Source organism: Diabrotica virgifera, chromosome 4 (genome assembly GCF_917563875.1).
Source record: "Diabrotica virgifera virgifera chromosome 4, PGI_DIABVI_V3a".
NCBI classification, from domain to species: Eukaryota; Metazoa; Arthropoda; class Insecta; order Coleoptera; family Chrysomelidae; genus Diabrotica; species Diabrotica virgifera.
Genome location: NC_065446.1, coordinates 263358834 through 263378482, shown reverse-complemented (window position 1 = coordinate 263378482; position 19649 = coordinate 263358834). Strand labels below are relative to the sequence as shown.

At 32.8% G+C, this 19649-nt stretch overlaps 1 protein-coding gene across 1 annotated transcript in view; it reads right to left on the bottom strand.

Moving 5' to 3' along the window:
- Positions 1–18164, bottom strand: part of LOC114325447 (shootin-1) — a 105750-nt gene extending 87586 nt beyond the window's left edge. Inside the window, exon 1 of the mRNA XM_028273524.2 lies at positions 17898–18164. The gene's annotated coding sequence lies outside the window, so the exon portion shown is untranslated. The remainder of the gene's footprint in view (positions 1–17897) is intronic.
- Positions 18165–19649: the final 1485 nt, after the last annotated feature.

Below are 19649 nucleotides of genomic sequence, written 5' to 3'. Positions count from 1 at the left end.
GAATAATTCCATTGACCTATTCGCCTTGTTGGGACATCCTGTATAATTTATAATAACACAATACAGTTACCTGAGAGTTTTTAAGGCATGACTGTGTGGTCCTTGGCGTAACAATAGACGGATAGACCAGCTGTGCGATGAATTATTCGATTTGTAATCGTTCTAAATTAAATTCTTTGTATTAGTTAAATACACTGATCAAAACGAAAAAGGAGCCACTTATTAGAATCAGTGGTGGATTTAGGGGGGCTAGAGGTGCTGTAGCACCGGGTCCCCAGGTTGAAGGGGCCCCCAGAAGACCTACACATTAGTCTAAAATTACGTATTTGGCATTCTGACGCGCCGTCGTACTTACTTACTAAATTATTGTTGTATTGACAATTTCATATAATATTTTTTCTGAGAGAAAAAGAAAGGAACACCCGATAACCACCCTTTTATGACATGACACAAATGGCAACAGATTAGCAGGTATACTTTTACATCTCCTTTTCGGAAATCTTACAATACAATGCTTTTAAATCGCTCTGAAAGTTAAAGGTGTTTGACAAAAATAGATGTCTTTCAATGGGTGCCATAAAGTAAATGAAATATAAAATATACCTACTTTACCCTTTAAGCTTAACAACAAGTAAAGCTTTACGGAAAGTGGAACTTTAGTAAAAATCCTTGAGAAATTTGAAACTGCTTTTTTAACCGTATTTTGGAACGAAATTTTAACACAACTTGGAACAGTTAGTACCATTCTTCAAAAACGTGGTCTGGATTTAAACACTGGCACACTTCTACTACAAGGACTACACAGTAGTATACAAAACACCGTGAAAATTTTGAATACTTTGAAGAAAAAGCAAAAAAAAATTAGTTTATACGTTAAATTTGATTATTCAAAAAAACGAGCAGATTCAAAAAAAAATTCCAGACGGGCCCTCTTCACATTTAGAAGGTTCAAACAAATTTAAAGTCGAAACATTTTATTTATCGATCGATACATTAGTGACAGAGTTAGACAAGCGACGTGAAGCATACGGTTATATATCTAATCTTTTTGCATTTTTTGGAAATTTTCGCACTATTGAAGGTGAAACATTTATTTTAACTATTTATAATGGGAAATAAGCCACAATATTATTAAAAAATGATTTTTATTAACGTTTCGACGCCCAAATCGGGTGCCGTTGTCAAAATACAAAATACTACTAACATAAACAAAATGTTGTTGCTTAGTAAAAAAATTCTTCTAATTTGGGCGTCGAAACGTTAATAAAAATCATTTTTTAATAATATTGTGGCTTATTTCCCATTATAAATAGTTAAAATTGTAAAAATGCCACAAGAAAATAGCTTCAGAACAACATTGTGAAACATTAAAACAATATGCGCGAAATCTTATCGAAACGTACCCGCTTGATATAGATCAGGCATTTTTCGAAGAGATTATATTTTTTCAAAATTTAATTTTATCTCTTCCTAATTCCGAAAATTCTGTAGTAACACCTAAAGACATGTTGGATATTATTATCGAAAAATACCTTGTTTCAGTGTTTTCAAATACCTATATTGTTTTAAGAATATATTTAACTATACCTATAACGAACTGCGAATTCGAAAGATCATTTTCAAAATTAAGCTTTATTAAAAATAAATTAAGGTCCTCAATGGGCGAGAACAGATTATTTAGTTTCGTTATTGATCTGCTCTATTGAGAATGACGTATTGGGGGAAATTGATTTTGAAAGTGTCATAAAAGCATTTGTTGAAAATAAACAAAGAAAAAAAGCGTTACCTTGTCTTAGCCTTGTATCTTCTGCATAATTTTAAATGTACTGAAGTTTATATTGTTTTAATTTTTAAAGTGCCTTGTCAAAAAAGAGTTGGGTAGGGCCCTCTACAAGAATTAGCACCGGACCCACTAATGAATAAATCCGCCCCTGATTAGAATGGTCGTAGTTTTGAACTAATTACTTAAAAGTGAAATGTGAAAAATTCGATTTATTTTTTTAATAACAGCTTTGCTAAAAATTATTTTAAAACAAAACTAATAGCGTGTATGGGCTCCTCTAACTCGCCGAACTTCTGCACGACGTCCAGGCGTGCTTTCAATCACATTTCGAATAGTTTCTTGATCTAACTGTTCCCATTCTTCCACGAACCTTCTTCGACTTGTAGGTTTCTTAGTGGCTGACGATCCTTCAAGCACTTCCCGAGTATATCCTAAATATGTTCAATGGGATTTAAATCTGGACTCCTCGATGGCTACTCCATTTAACCTGAATATTGTGTCACGCATGTGACTACCTGGTCACGTGGGGTATCGCATTATCTTGCTGAAGGATAAATTCTGGACCCATTCAGCAAATGAAACATGTGGTTCAAAAACTTCGTTAATGTACCGCTCTGCCGTCATCGTCCCTCTCCGAATACCTACTCCTACTAGATCAGAGCGGTCATTTAAAGTTATTCCACCTCAAACTATAATTGAACCTCTGCCAAAAGCCTGGATTTCTTAAATTGTGGAATCCAAAAAGCACTCGCCTGGTTTTTCCAGACTCTAAAACGTTCCTCAACATGATTTAAAAGAAGTCTGGACTCATCAGTAAGCATCACGTTACTCTATTGTACCATGGTCCAATTCATGTGTTCTTCTGCAAACAAGCGCCTGGTTCTACGATGTGCCGGGGGCAACGGTAGTACTTTGGCTGGTATTTTTGCAGTCAACCCATGTTCGTGAAGCCGATTACGTATAGTTTGAGTATTTATTCTTATATCCGTAGCTTTTACCAACTCATTTTGTAGCGTTTGAGCAATACTTTTATCTCTGGCGGCCCCTAGTTGTAAAAGTCGATCCTTTCTAGCTGTAGTTGCCCTTGTACGATGCATATAACGTTGTCTTCTAATAACTCCATTCATTTACTTTCATACATAATTCATACAAAAAATGCAATCCCGACCAAAAAGATATGGGAAACTAAAGCACAAGTGAAAAAGAAGAGAGAAAAACCTGGCAGGACATATGTACTTTCTAGCATTTTTGTACTAGTACGATACGTACAAGGTTCATTCGTGCAAAGTTTTCCACAAAATTTGTCTTCTGTTATGTTTGGCAATGGTAATGTTTCATCAGTATAAATGTCTGCGAAAAGTTTGGCTTTTAATTTTTACTTTTTAATTTCTTGAGGTTATTGTTAAAATATTTCATCCCTATATAAGGAAATTAAACAGGACATTACCTATATTATCGATAGTCTCAATGAGTCTGGATATAAAAGAACTAGCACAAGAATACCAATGCCAGAATATAAAACATAATCAATTATAAAACTTTCAGCTCAATGACATCAAAATTACTCGGTTATTTAATGAAAGTTGGCCAGTAATTTTTTTACACATGTACATTTTGCGATTATGACATCATGATGCCCACTCAACCGGCTCATTTATGCTAAATGGTTAATAAGAGATGATTTTATAAAAACTAGCTCGTATATTTTAAATAATTACAGGATACATACGCTGAAACTATACAGTATGGAGTAGATACAAAATACTTAGGTATTTATAGTATAGGCTTAGGAGCCAGATCACCGTGGTCTTTATAATTCTGATGGGTCTTTGATGAGGTTTTTTTTAATGTGTTCTGAGCCTGGTGCATTTTGTAGTGCCTTTGTCTTTGTATAATTTTAAGCCGTATTTTTTCTGGGTTTCTGCAATGCTCTCTATGTCGGTTTTTACTTCTCCATTATGGTCTTGTTGAATGGTTTGAAGATGAGAAGATGTAGCTTGAGCTCTGGCAGGTAGCAAATATTTACAATTACAATTACAATACTAAATAGATAGAAAAATAAAGACCGCAAGGGAACAAATGCCCACACTAGAATGGAGAAGGCGATGAAGATGATTATAATTTCTATAAACATAGTGTACTAGTCATAACCAGGGTAAATTTGTATTATTCTAAATTTCTTTGAATTTACTATCAGGAAATTTCATGAATTATCTTTATTAGATAAGATTCACAAAGTAGGTATGATGTCAGACATCACGATTCTGATATCAGTACTTTATACATTATCTTCTATTATTAAAAACTTAATTAAAAAACAAAAATATCACGTAGATAGGTACTTTGAATTGTTTAGCGAATTCTATGACAACTATAATTATATAGTTTTATCAATTTTGAACGATATAATATGAATGATATTAAAGTATAAACAATTTAGAACGAGTAACATCCAGAATATACATGGTTGCAAGATTTCCACAGAAAAATTGCTCCGGCATGGGTTCCAAATGACGACACCGTACAAGAAGATATTCAAACAGTATCCAGACAAAACCACAATTTTGAGGAAAATTTTCATCTATGGGAATTGCATCGAGCCCTTGAACAAAGAAATAATACTTCTCCAGGTATAGACAATGTGTCATATTCGCTGTTGTACAACTTACCGATCGAACATAAAATTTCACTACTAAACATTTTCAACAATATTTGGACAAATAAGATACCAGTACCAAATAGTTGGAAAGAATACCTGATAATTCCTATTAAAAAACCTGGCAAACCAGACCGTGATCCAAATTCTTACCGACCTATCTCCTTGTCTTCATGTCTTTTAAAAACATTCGAAAGAATAATTAAAAATAGATTTGAACATTGGTTAGAACACGATGGTATACTTCCAAGATCCCAATATGGTTTTCGCAAGTCTAGGTCTACTCAAGATGCAACTGCAGCTCTAGTTACGTCAATTCAGCTTAACTTTACAAGAAATAAGTCTACAGCAGCTGCGTTCCTTGACATTTCCGCTGCTTTTGATAATGTTAATTTAGACATTCTTTACAAAAAAATGTTGTATATTGGAATCCCTAATTCATTTGCTCTCTTTTTAAAATCTTTATATTCCAACAGATTAACTTATTTAAAAATTAATAATGATGAATTTTCATATCCTCGACTAACTAATATTGGATTGCCACAGGGGAGTATTTTAAGCCCGATTTTATACATCCTGTACAACATAGATCTTGAAGTAAGTATACCCAACAATACAAAAATTCTTCAATATGCTGATGATGTTGTTTTATATACAGAAGGAAAATTGTTAAGTAGATGTGAGGATAATTTAAAAGTCGCATTAGAAATCGTAAATCAGTGCTATGAAGAAGTAGGATTATCAATTTCTGACACAAATTGGGGAGCAGACCCAAATATTGCTTTGATGTTTTACCGTAACATGATCAGACCCATTTTCGACTATAGCTGTCATTTGTTTGGATCAGCGAAAAAAATAAATGCTTAAGATTATGCTTAGGCTATTTAACATCCACTCCAGTCCAAATAATGGAAAATGAAGCAGTGGAACCTCAATTGCATTTACGCCGCCAATTTCTCAGTGATAAATTTACAACTCGAATTCTGTCCAAAAAATGTAATTCCCTTCAAGATCTACATGAGCTATCAGTTTTAGACCTCACTCATAGGTACTGGAGAACTAAAAAATCTTTACCTTTGGTAGAAAGTTATCTAAGTACGGTAAAGTACAGTGAAGTTATCTATAAAAGCCAAATTCCGCCTTACTACAGTGCAATGATAAAAACATTATTTTCTAACAAGGTTAAAACATGTTATTTAAACTCACATTTACCGCCAAATATGTTTGATATACTTATTAGAGAAAAATGGTTCAATTTTCAGTACATATTTACCGATGGGTCAAAAGACGCAAATGGAACGGGCTGTGCAGTATTCCACGAAAACAAAAATTACCATCATCAATATAGCCTACCTATTGAATGCTCAATATACACAGCAGGAATGATAGCAGTAATGTTTGCTGTTCAGTATGTACTACTGAATCCAACTAGCAATTATGTTATATTTACTGACAGTAAAAGCCTGGTGGACAGATTGAGTAACATTCAAACAGTCAAACACATAAACCAATGTCTATTAAGCCAGATCATCCATTTCATAAGTCCATATTTGGAATAGTTTCATATTTTTTGCTAATTTTTTGCTAATTTATTACCACAAAAACAAATTTTTTGCTCCACCCCTAACCGAGAAACAATGGTTGATGTAGCTTAATATTATGTCACATCATCGATAGCCATATCTCGCGAACCTAAAGAGCTAGAAAATCGTACGACGCGGCATATTTTTTTGCTAATTTATTGCTGTCGATCTGCATATGCAACATACCCCAAAACCACCCCTGCTTCCCTTACAGCTAAACAACACCCCCAAAAAACAACGAAAAATCTTGAAAAATGATTTTTGTGATATAGTTGACGGTTGATATTTAATTGCTAATTTTTTGCTGTCATTAGCCGTAAAATACAAATTTTTTGCTCCACCCCTAACCGAGAAACAATGGTTGATGTAGCTTAATATTATGTCACATCATCGATAGCCATATCTCGCGAACCTAAAGAGCTAGAAAATCGTACGACGCGGCATATTTTTTTGCTAATTTATTGCTGTCGATCTGCATATGCAACATACCCCAAAACCACCCCTGCTTCCCTTACAGCTAAACAACACACCCAAAAAACAACGAAAAATCTTGAAAAATGATTTTTGTGATATAGTTGACGGTTGATATTTAATTTCTAATTTTTTGCTCTCATTAGCCGTAAAAAACAAATTTTTTGCTCCACCCCTAACCCAGAAACAATGGTTGATGTAGCTTAATATTATGTCACATCATCGATAGCCATATCTCGCGAACCTAAAGAGCTAGAAAATCGTACGACGCGGCATATTTTTTTGCTAATTTATTGCTGTCGATCTGCATATGCAACATACCCCAAAACCACCCCTGCTTCCCTTACAGCTAAACAACATCCCCAAAAAACAACGAAAAATCCTAAAAAATGATTCTCATGATATGGTTGACAGTTGATGTTCAATAACAAATTTTTTTCTATGATAAGTTCTATCGATCCAAAGCTTATTTTAAATGTTTTTTAATGATATTTATGCACGTATTATAAAAATTGAGTTATCCATCGCATTTTTTCGGTATGTCAAAAAAAAAGTGTTTCATTTTTTGTTTATTACATTTTCTGTTATATGTATCTCGAAAACTGCTCGATGGATTTTAATGATCCTCATCTCTTTTTATTTTGTTAAACGTGCAAAAATATGAATTTTTCATTTTACCATATCAATGTATATCGAACCATATCTCCGAGATTTATCGATCGATTTTTGACTATTATTAAATATAAGTCACTTCGATACCACTCCGGCTACACTCATAAAAAAAGTAGTTACCGATCTTAGAAAAAGCGTTCTTGAACGAAGAAAGACTGTTTTCTAGAGCCAAGAGTAAAATAAATTACAACCAAGAATTTTTTTTCAATACATTCTTATGAAGAAGAAGTTCTTGGCTATAGTTTATTTTACTCTTTGCTGTAGAAAACAGCCTTTCTTCGTTCAAGAACGCTTTTTCTAAGATCGGTAACTACTTTTTTTATGAGTGTAGCCGGAGTGGTATCGAAGTGACTTATATTTAATAATAGTCAAAAATCGATCGATAAATCTCGGAGATATGGTTCGATATACATTGATATGGTAAAATGAAAAATTCATATTTTTGCACGTTTAACAAAATAAAAAGAGATGAGGATCATTAAAATCCATCGAGCAGTTTTCGAGATATAACAGAAAATGTAATAAACAAAAAATGAAACACTTTTTTTTGACATACCGAAAAAATGCGATGGATAACTCAATTTTTATAATACGTGCATAAGTATCATTAAAAAACATTTAAAATAAGCTTTGGATCGATAGAACTTATCATAGAAAAAAATTTGTTATTGAACATCAACTGTCAACCATATCATGAGAATCATTTTTTAGGATTTTTCGTTGTTTTTTGGGGGTGTTGTTTAGCTGTAAGGGAAGCAGGGGTGGTTTTGGGGTATGTTGCATATGCAGATCGACCGCAATAAATTAGCAAAAAAATATGCTGCGTCGTACGATTTTCTAGCTCTTTAGGTTCGCGAGATATGGCTATCGATGATGTGACATAATATTAAGCTACATCAACCATTGTTTCTCGGTTAGGGGTGGAGCAAAAAATTTGTTTTTTTACGGCTAATGACAGCAAAAAATTAGCAATTAAATATCAACCGTCAACTATATCACAAAAATCATTTTTCAAGATTTTTCGTTGTTTTTTGGGGGTGTTGTTTAGCTGTAAGGGAAGCAGGGGTGGTTTTGGGATATGTTGCATATGCAGATCGACAGCAATAAATTAGCAAAAAAATATGCCGCGTCGTACGATTTTCTAGCTCTTTAGGTTCGCGAGATATGGCTATCGATGATGTGACATAATATTAAGCTACATCAACCATTGTTTCTCGGTTAGGGGTGGAGCAAAAAATTTGTTTTTTACGGCTAATGACAGCAAAAAATTAGCAATTAAATATCAACCGTCAACTATATCACAAAAATCATTTTTCAAGATTTTTCGTTGTTTTTTGGGGGTGTTGTTTAGCTGTAAGGGAAGCAGGGGTGGTTTTGGGGTATGTTGCATATGCAGATCGACAGCAATAAATTAGCAAAAAAATATGCCGCGTCGTACGATTTTCTAGCTCTTTAGGTTCGCGAGATATGGCTATCGATGATGTGACATAATATTAAGCTACATCAACCATTGTTTCTCGGTTAGGGGCGGAGCAAAAAATTTGTTTTTGTGGTAATAAATTAGCAAAAAATTAGCAACAAAATATGAAACTATTCCAAATATGGACTTATGAAATGGATGATCTGGCTTAATAGACATCATAAACCACATTGAATTGAATATTCTTAAAACTCTGTTTGAAATTATACAATTAGGAGTAAATGTAACAATTGCTTGGATTAAGGGTCATTCGGGAATAAAAGGCAATGAAATAGTTGACAATTTTGCTAAATCAGCTTATGTGATCGGAGAAAAAATAAACAAAAATTTAATTCCAGCTTCAGATATTGATACTTTTAGCAGACAAAAACTTAAAAATAATTGGCAATTGCATTACAGAGAATGTAATACTGGCTCAAATTTTGCTCATAAGGATATTCTCAAAAAGATGGTTTTACACAGAATATAACAGACATTTTATAAAGACCATTAATCGGTTGAGAGCCAATCATGCTCTTACGCCATCTTACATGCATAGAATCGGCTTGGCAGATACTCCCAATTGTACTTGTGGCAAAATCGGAGATCTAACATATGTCATATGTCATTTAAACATAAATAACATAAACGACCTTTATAAGGAATTAAAAGATTTAAAATGTTTTTTCCCAATAAACCTAAATACTTTAATATTTACAAATGATATGGAAATTCCTCATCTCATTTATAAACATGTTAAATTATGTAAATACAAGTTGTAAACGTAATATGTAATAAATAGTCATAATTTGTTAATGTGGTTTGAAAAAATTTAAAAAAAATAATATTAAAAAAACACAAAATAAAATAATAACAAAAAAAATAATAAACAAAAAAAAAGAAAAAAAGGAACAAAAATAAAAAAGAATAGAAAAAAAGAAGTAAAAAAAAGTGTTTCGCACAAATTAAAATATATATTTAAAAAAAACACAGTAAAATAATTTAAAAAAAACAAAATAAAAAAAAACTACACAATGTACCAATGTATCTATAAAAATAAAATTGTAGAATGTACTTATGTTATAAGAAATTTATGACTATGAATCTGCAATCAATCAGAAACAAGTCTGGCTAATTGGCTCTGCTAAAGCCATTTTTCAAAAAAAAAAAAAACGAGTAACATATTTGAGAGAAAGAGTAAGAGCAAAAAAACTGCCGCATTTAACAACAAACGAAAGACTAAAAGAACGTCGTCTTAACCTGAAAATAATATCTCTAGAGTTCTTCTTTTTCTAGCTCCGGATGCTTTCAGTACGTTGAGATCTACCGTTCATTTTCTTCATTACAATATGCAAATGTAATGCTGGTTATTTCTTGCTTAGGTAGTAGTTTCATTACTTAAGATTATGAATCCTAACTATTTGAATTTTTCACTGCTGTTAATTTCCCGTCTTCGTCCATTTCTAAGTTTCTCACTAATTCTTGTTCTATTGTTGTCCGGTCTTTTCTAAGTTTATATCTAGTTAATTTTTTTGGGTATTTCGTTTTATATTGGGACCGTGCAAGTTCGGCAAAGCGACACCTCTTTTCTACGCTCAGCAACTTTATTCGCACTTTTAATTATATTGGCCAATTATATTAGTCCTGGTTACTGGATAATTGTCAAGGCCATAGTCCAAAAAAATAATAAGAAGAAAAAATAAGATTCAGGTTATGTTATTAAAACGTAAACAATTGTATGTAGTAAATAAAATTAGCTATTAAAATGCAGTACTGCAAGCAAAATACAATTAATTAAATTTACCTTTATACCGGGTGTCCACTTATGTTTTCCCCCATTTTAACTGCCTATAACTTCTAAACGGCTCAAGATACAAATATGCGGTTTTCGCTGAATTGTTTTATTTTAGTAAAAGTTTTGTCTCAATGGATTGAATTTTTTATATCGCTTTCAAATACGAAAAAAAATGGCGGATTTTTGAAAAAACGTTGTTGACTTTTTTTAATGGAACACCCGGTATATTTTTTTGTATTTTGAAAGAAAGGTCATTCGCCTATTCAGCGACATGAAGTTTTTCAAAATCGGTTGTCAAATCACTGAGTAATTAATTTTTAAAATGAGAGGTTCAACGTGGATATTACATACCTAAATAATAACATAACTAAAAAGCAAATTGATATTATGTTATGCGATTTCCACATTGCATCTCTCATTTTAAAAATTAATTGCTCAGTCATTTGACAACCGATTTTAAAATTTTTTATATCGTTGGATAGTTAAATGACCGTTTTTTCAAGTTTTTAGGTAAATAACCATTTTTTATATCGCTTTTAAATAAAAAATAGCGGGTTTTTGAAAAAAAAACTTTGTTGACTCTTTTTATTAAAACACCCAGTATATTTTTTTGTATCTTGAAAAAACGGTCATTTACCTATCCAGCGATATAATTTTTTTTTAAATCGGTTGTCAAATGACAGCAATTAATTTTTAAAATGCAATGTGGAAATCATATAACAATATCATTTTGCTTAGTTATGTTATTAGCCCAATAAATGACCGTTTTGGACTGTAATTTCCAGGGGCAACTCCGAATTGCATGAAAATTTGGATTTAGGTTCTACTTACCCTCCACTTCAAAGTTGAATTTGTGCCGTTGGTTGCTTTTACTTGGGGGGTGACATTTACCCCTTCTCGGGGGGTGAAAAACGCGTGTTTAAAATAAGGCCGGAAATGGATAAATTGACTTATTTTAAGCACCTTTTGTTCTATAAAGTTTTTTACGTAGGTCAATACTTTTCGAGTTATTCGAGTTATTTTCGATTTAAAATGTTGATTTTTAGACAAAAAAATTACGTTTTCAGACCGTTTTTCCCAAATAACTCAAAAAGTAAATATTTTATCGAAAAAAATATTTTTAGCAAAAGTGTAGCCTATAAAAAAACGAAAAAAATGGTGTACCAGTAAAGTCTACAAATTGAGTAGAAGCAAAGTTGTAGCTCATGAAAAATACGTTCTTATTCGTCTAATTCCAAATCGAATAATTCAACGCGAAATCACCGATGAAAGAAGCGTTTTTCAGGAAAACCTTAATAACATTTTGAATGTATCGAAAAAAAGCTTATTATTTGTTTTTTACAAAAGTTTACAGCTTCAAAAATAAACGAGTTACACTGAAAAAAAAAAGTTGGCCCCTTTTTTTTGGTAAAAAATCGTGAAAAGCTCCCTCTATTTAGCACCCTAAATAAAATTAATCGTTTGGATTTACCATATATTTTAACTGTATGTGTATTGTTTATATGATCTGTAAGTTTGATTGGTTTGAAGTGCTTATTTTTTTTTACATTTGGTTTTATACTTAAAAAAATTTTCTAAAAATTTTTGAAAAATTTAATTTTTTTAAAATAACTTAAAAAGTATTAGTGATAAGAAAAATCTTAAAGAGTAAAAAAATGTAGGTTTTGCTATTATAAATATCCTAGTTTTATTTTGTTTCTCCGTAAGACAAAAATTGGTTAAGATATGGTTGTTCAAAATTTGCATACACTCGTGATTAGTGACCCATTCAAGCTTTCTCAATTATAACCGTTTCAAAAATAAACACTTTAAACCGGTGAGACTGATAGATCATATTAAAAATAGATAGGTAAGTAAATTGTTTGTAAAGCGGTAGCGATTAATTTCATTTAGGGAGCTAAACACGGCGAGATTTTCATGATTTTTTACAGAAAAAAAGAGGGTCAACTTTATTTTGAGCGTAACTCGCTTTTTTTTATTGCTAAAACTTTTATTAACAATTAAAACAAGTCTTTTTATAAACACTTTAAAAAAGTTTAAATGGGTTTTCCCAAAAAGTGCTTAATTTTTCGGTGATTTCAACTTGAAATATTCGATTTGGAATTAGACGAATAAGAACGTATTTTTTCATGAGCTACAACTTTGTTTTTATTTTATTGATAGACTTTACTGATACACCATTTTTTTTGGGTTTTTTATAAGCTACACTTTTGCTAAGGATATTTTTTTCGATAAAATATTAACTTTTTGAGTTATTTGCGAAAAACCGTCCAAAAACGTAGTTTTTTTGTCGAAAAATCAACATTTTCAATGGCAAATAACTCGAAAAGTATTGACTTACATAAAAAATTCTATAGAACAGAAGTTGCTTAAAATTAGTCAATTTTTCCATTTATGATCTTATCTTGAACGTATGTTTTTTCACCCCCGAGAAGGGGTGACTGTCACCCCCCAAATAAAAGCAACCAACGGCACAATTTTAAGTTTAAAGTGGAGGGTAAGTAGAACCTAAATTCAAATTTTCATGCAATTCGGAGTTGCCCCTGAAAATTACACGGTATCGCCGAATTTCCCGTTCATTTACTGGGCTATATTTAGGTATGTGATATTCACGTTGCACCTCTCATTTTAAAAATTGATTACTTAGTGATTTGACAACCGATTTTGAAAAACGTTATACCGCTGGATAGGTTAATGGCCTTTCTTTCAATTTACAAAAAAATATACTGGGTGTTCCATTAAAAAAAGTCAACAACGTTTTTTCAAAAATCCGCCATTTTTTTTCGTATTTGGAAGCGATATAAAAAATTCAATCAATTCAGACAAAACTTTTACTAAAATAAAACATTTCAGCGAAAACCGCATATTTTTATCTTGAGCCAATTAGAAGTTATAGGCAGTTAAAATGGGAGAAAATATAAGTGGAAACCCGGTATAATAATTGTATATCATATCAATATTGTGAAGCAATATATAATTTTTCTTCTTCAATGATAGAATTATTTAAGAAAATTGCAATATTTCTCCGCTATTCGCGCACGATCGTTTCTCGTATCCCCTCCAAGTACTTGCACACCTCGAATAGGATAAATTTTCTTAATCTTACTACGTTACTATTTGGTTATCTGCAAAACTTAGTGTGTACAAGAAGTCGTCTCGGACTCCGGATTGGTATTATCATACCTTCACATTTTCTTTTCCATCTCCTTCTTTTTCTTCTTAGCCTTGTATCGTCCATTTTTGGACATACTCGTAGACCTCTCCCAAATCCTTCCATCAATCTCTATTCTGAGCAACATACTTCCGATTTGTTCTGGCTATTGTTGTTTTTATGTCATCTACCCATCCCATATGTAATCTTCCTCTCGGAAGAGGAAGTTCTCCTCCATTTCCATAGCTTTAATATTTATTCTAAGGATATCTTGAACAGAGTCGGAAATGTAGTAAGCCTTTTGTGTGTCTTAAGTTAGTTCGAGTATTTATTGCAGGTTTTAATTTTTATTCTGCTGTTGTATAGGTTTTTACGGCTTCTATGCGTTATCTAGATTTCCTTTCTTGTTTTCCACTAAGAACCGTGTCAAACGCCTTTTTTAAAATCGATGAATGCCATGTGTATCGGCCTTTTTATTGTTATTCTTTTCTGAATTAATTATGGAAGTGTGATTTATGTAAGACCTTCTGCTTCAAATCCTGAATGTGTTGTTCCGCATATACACGGTGTCCAGAAACTCTACCGACAAACGAAGACAGGAGATTCCTCAGATAATTTTAAGACAATTTAACCCAATTCACCTAGTCCGAAAATGCTTGCCAAGGGAGCTAGAGCTCTTTGAAGATGGCGTCATGAAATTAGTTTTTCTTAAATACCTCCAGAACGCTTCTATTTAGAAAAACGAAAATTGGTATTCGTATTTACTTTTCAGAGATGAATTGATTCCATTAATTGCAAATTTCTAGTACCGGTCATAGGCGCCCGTTTTGGGTAGAGCAACGGGTATTTTATCGCATAACTTTTTTGTCCTTAACTTTTATGCACTTTTGACACCGGATTATTAAATTGTAAGGTATTCTAGTACTAACAGGTACTCTTGCTTTAAGTCGGTAGGAAACACCGTTTTCTAGAAAAATCGATTTAAAAGTTTTTCGTTTTTGGAATTTGAAAAAAAATTGAAAGAACTTTTCAACAAAAAACGAAGTATTTTACCAACATAAAGTAAGAGTAACTTTTAGTACTCGAATACCTTATAATTTAATAATGTAGTGTCAAAAATGCTCAAAAATTAAAGACAAAAAAGTTATGCTATAAAATAACTGTTGACCTACCCAAAACGGACGCCTATGACCAGTACTAGAAATTCGCAATTAATGAAATCGATTTATCTCTGGAATATAAATAAATGTACCAGTTTTCGTCTTTCTAAACAGTTTTTTTTTTAATTTTTTTTTTAATTCAAAAAGCGAAAAATTTCAAAATTGATTTTTCTAGAAAACGGTGTGTCCTACCGATTTAAAACAAGAGTATTACCTTTTAGTACTAGAATACTTCACAATTTAATAATCCAGTGTCAGAAATTCATAAAAGTTAAAGATAAAAAAGTTATGCGATAAAATTACCGTTGCCCTACCCAAAGCGGCTCTAGCCCATGTAGCGCCCGTGTGCAGTCGATGCCCTGGCGCCCTTTGGTAGACGCGCAGTCAAAATGGAATAGTCGAATAGGTACCTACCTAGTACTAATACATAGGGTATGAGAGGGTATGAGCTACGCTTATAATGTAACCAAAAATCCAGATGCAATAGTGCAATATTAAATGATGTCGGGAGCCATTAGGTATTCACGGCGTCAGAATAACCTACCCAAAGCTGTTAGAAATATTTATTTAAAAATAAACATTTTTATCTGAGGCATAGTTGAAAATTGGTTGAGGAAATTTGATAGATTTGAGTACACGACTAAATAGTACTTTTAGGAAGGAATTGTTTAGATGAATAAAAAAAAACAACTTTGTGATTATTTAAAAAAATAATAATTTATTAACGAATTATTACAGGACGTACATACTACAACATATAATTATAAAAAAGATACTTTTCGTGCTTTTGGATTTGCAAAATCTTGATAATATCACTTACTTCAATTTTTATTTCATGCTCAATACTTACTAGTGATAAATTTGTCAATCCACTTTGCGACAATGTTGATCTTAGATAATTTTTAATTATTTTTAATTTAGAAAATGATCTTTCACTGTGCGCTACTGTCACTGGCAATGTGAGGAAAATTCTAAGAGCAGTGAACAAATTTGGGAAGACTGAAAGTACAGTAAAACCTCCGTTAACCGAAACCTTTTTGACCGAAACATCGTTTAACCGAAATGGATGACAGTTCAATAATTTCATCAATAAAAAGTAAATTTAAAAACTGCAATAAAATTAAGGAAAATGAACATGTTTATGAGTGTTTTTTTAAAGAAATATTCTATTATCTTTTGTGTTTTTCTTTGACAACGATGTTTTACAGCTCTATCTCTACAATACTATGTAATTTGATACAAGAAGAATACAAACAACAATGTTATTTTTAAGCGAAATTCTTGTTATCCGAAACGGCCTTCCCCAATTATTTCAGTTAACGAAGGTTTTACTGTAAATTGTTTGTATTCAAGTACCTACTTTAAAATATCCAAAGGTGTAGTAGAATCATCAATAAACATTGGTAATAATTATATTTCATTAAAGAGCTCAAACCTATCTACTTATGAGGAGCCAACATCACAATTTATTTTCTAAATTAAAACAATATGCTCTTTTTGTATCTAACTCTGAATCCTTCCAGTGTTTTAATTTTTGAAGGAACGAAAAATGTTGATTCAAACGAATCAAAAGATTGCCGGTCCTCCGTTGGACGGACAGTCGGGCGGGCGGCAATCTATAAATCGCGCTTAAGTACCAATGTAATTTTTCATTAATCGTTTTAAAGCATATTTTATGTTGAAACAAAGTAAAGGACCCGCTCTTTGGCGCTCGGCGCCCCCAACGTCCCGGCGCCCGTGTGCACCGCACACCCTGCACAATAGGTAAAGCCGCCTCTGCCCAAAACGGACGCCTATGATCGGTACTAGAAATTTGCAGTGGATGGATTAGATTTATATCTTGAAGATAAATACGCGTACCAATTTTTGTTTTTCTAAATAGAAGCGTTCTGGAGGTAGTTAAGAAAAACTAATTATAAGACGCCATCTTCAAAGAGCTCTAGCTCCCTTAGGAAGCATTTTCGGACTAAGTGAATTGGGCTAAATTATCTTAAAATTATCTGAAGAATCTCCTGTCTTCGTTTGTCGGTAAAGTTTCTGGACACCCTGTATAATGAAACCTGTCAAGTTTATCCACCTTTCTCGAAACCTGTATAACACTCTAAGTAATTGAAATGTCCCTTGTTTCTTTTGAACCTTCTTCTTTACGTGCCATCTCCGAGACGAAGGTTGGCAATCATCATGGCTATTCTAACTTTTGACACTACAGCCCGAAAGAGATCAGTTGAGCTGCATCCAAGGCAGGACATTTTTCTTTTACCTATGCTTGCCTTCCTTGAATATTTCCCGGCATTATTAATTCTAGGAGTTCATATCGGTCACCACGTGTTATATGACCCAAGTACTGAAGTTTTCTTATTTTGATGGAATCCAGTATCTCCCTGCTGTTCTGTATTCTCCTTAGTACTTCCTCATTGGTTATTCTGTCTGTCCGGGAGATTCTCAGCATTATTCGATACGTCCACATCTCAAATGCTTCCAATCTATTGAGATATTGTTTATTAAGAGTCCATGTCTCTACACCATACAAAAAAAAACAGAAAATACATTCTTTTGAATGATCGTCAATAACTATTTTTTTTCCTTATGGACATTTATCTTCAAACACCGTAAGTTTCTTTTTTATATTCTTTATTCTTGTACACGACCACCTCACTAGTCGAATGTCTTAGCAGTGGTAATCTGGTAATGACAGAATATTAACAGATAAAACACGAAGAGACTGGGCAAAAATTGGATGGATGAAGTAGATACGCAAAGATGTAGGTACAAGGTAGAGATAACAAACAAGGAAAAGGAAAGGAAATATTTACGAAAAACGTTGAGAATATATCGGTAACAGCAGAAATTAAAAAAAAAACTCAAAATAAGAGGACACCTTCAGAAAATTTATATTCAAATAAAAAATGCATCTTCAAACATTCATCTTCTGATTCCTGCTTCAATGAAGCTGGGTATTTCCGTTATTATTCTCTTATCAAGGTGAGATTAGCACGATTAAACTATAAAGTCATAAATTTGCATTGTAAAATAATATCGTTCTCCCATAAAAAGAAGTTGAATCACTTTTATAGCAATTGTAATTAAAAAAATAGCCTTCACGTGCAGTACCTACCTGTTTCTCTAATCGGGTGAAAAAAATTCATAAAAATAAAAAAGTAACTCACCTACAGAAAAAATACCCGCCAAAATCCTGCAAGAGTATCCACCTGCAAGGCAGGGTCCTAAAGGGAAACGCAGTGAAAGTCGCACAAAACAAACGATAACGAATCCTGCGGCCGCTTAACAAAAACAAACCAATAACATATCGCGTCGAGTACGTTTATCTCACACAAAGTTTATACTACACTGAAACTGAAAATGAAAATAAAGGAGTGAGACTTGAGACTGAGAAACAGCGTTCGAACTAACATGTCCGCACAGCGCCAAGGATTAAAACCGAACCGACCACAAGCACAAGCCGATTGCAGATCCTAATCCTAGATTTCTACGCATACGCGGTACGAATGTTATTATAAGTTTATGATTATGGATATGTCATCATCATCATCACTGGCTCGATAACCCTTTCTGGGTATTGGCCTGTTCCAGGATTCTTCTCCATTCTGATCTGTTTCGTGCTTTTTTTCTCCAGTTTTTTTATTTTTAAGGTTATTATATAATTTTCTATTTGTTCTAAATATCTCAGCTTCGGTCTTCCTCTTGTTCTTTTTCCTACTGGCATCTGGTTATGGATATGTACTTAAAACATATAATTTCACCTAAAATACATCAAAATTTTAGGAGAAAAGATAGTTGCATTAACTCCTTCAGTCATAATCGTCGCAGATCTTTACATAATTGTATGAAACTTCGTAAAAAAGCATATTAATAGATTGAAATTTTTACAATTTATAAAAACAACTTACATATTATGTATTTACATGAAATATTAATTAGTAATGTACCTACTGACAACTACCATTTATAAAAATATTCATTCATTCATTTTAGGGAAAAACTTTTAAATAGAATCTAAAATGGGAAGTTCCCTAGGTTGCCTGTTGTATACCATATAGTTAAAAAACTCTAACATAAAGTAAAAACCACTTCTATGTAATTGGTATATTTATTATTAAATTTTTTTTATTTAGCTGATGCCTCGACAACTAATGGCCATTGGCATGGTAGGTACGGTAATTTTGAACAGTTAGGTACTTAGTGTCATGTGTAGTGTGTGTGTTGAGTAAGTGTCTTGTTACTTTGCAAAGTCGACGTCATTGTCTTTGCAAAGAGACGCTAATTGTATCCGAACGTCTGCGGTCCCTCCGGTGAGTACCGATCCCACAAGGACATACCGGTGAGTACCGATCCCACAATTTATAATAAATGAAAAATTTCTGACCCTGGTGAGATTCGAACCCACAAACTTTCGGATTTTTTCGATCCAAAGGCAAGCGCTCTTACCACTGAACCACGGAGGGGGTTAAAAATTTTAAAAATCCCAATGGATTGAATAAAATGTGTCCAATTCAGAACGTTTTCGGAGCTATCAGTCCATCATCAGTGAATGTGAATACTTGCTAAATAGCCCCAGAACCAAACCATGGTTGAATTTATAATTCAATCTGCATTATGTCATAGTATTATTGAACAGGCTAAACGCCGATGTTAAAAGATATAACCTCCGGGAACATGGTGAAACCCTACCAGGAAACTTAAACAACCATCTTAGGTCAACGTTGACTACCAAGTGAGTAGTCAACGTTGGCGTAAGATGGTTGTTTAAATTTCCTGGTAGGGTTTCACTATGTTCCCGGAGGTTATATCTTTTAACATCGGCGTTTAGCCTGTTCAATATTACTATGACATAATGTAGATTGAATTATAAATTCAACCATTGTTTGGTTCTGGGGCTATTTAGCAAGTATTCGAATTCA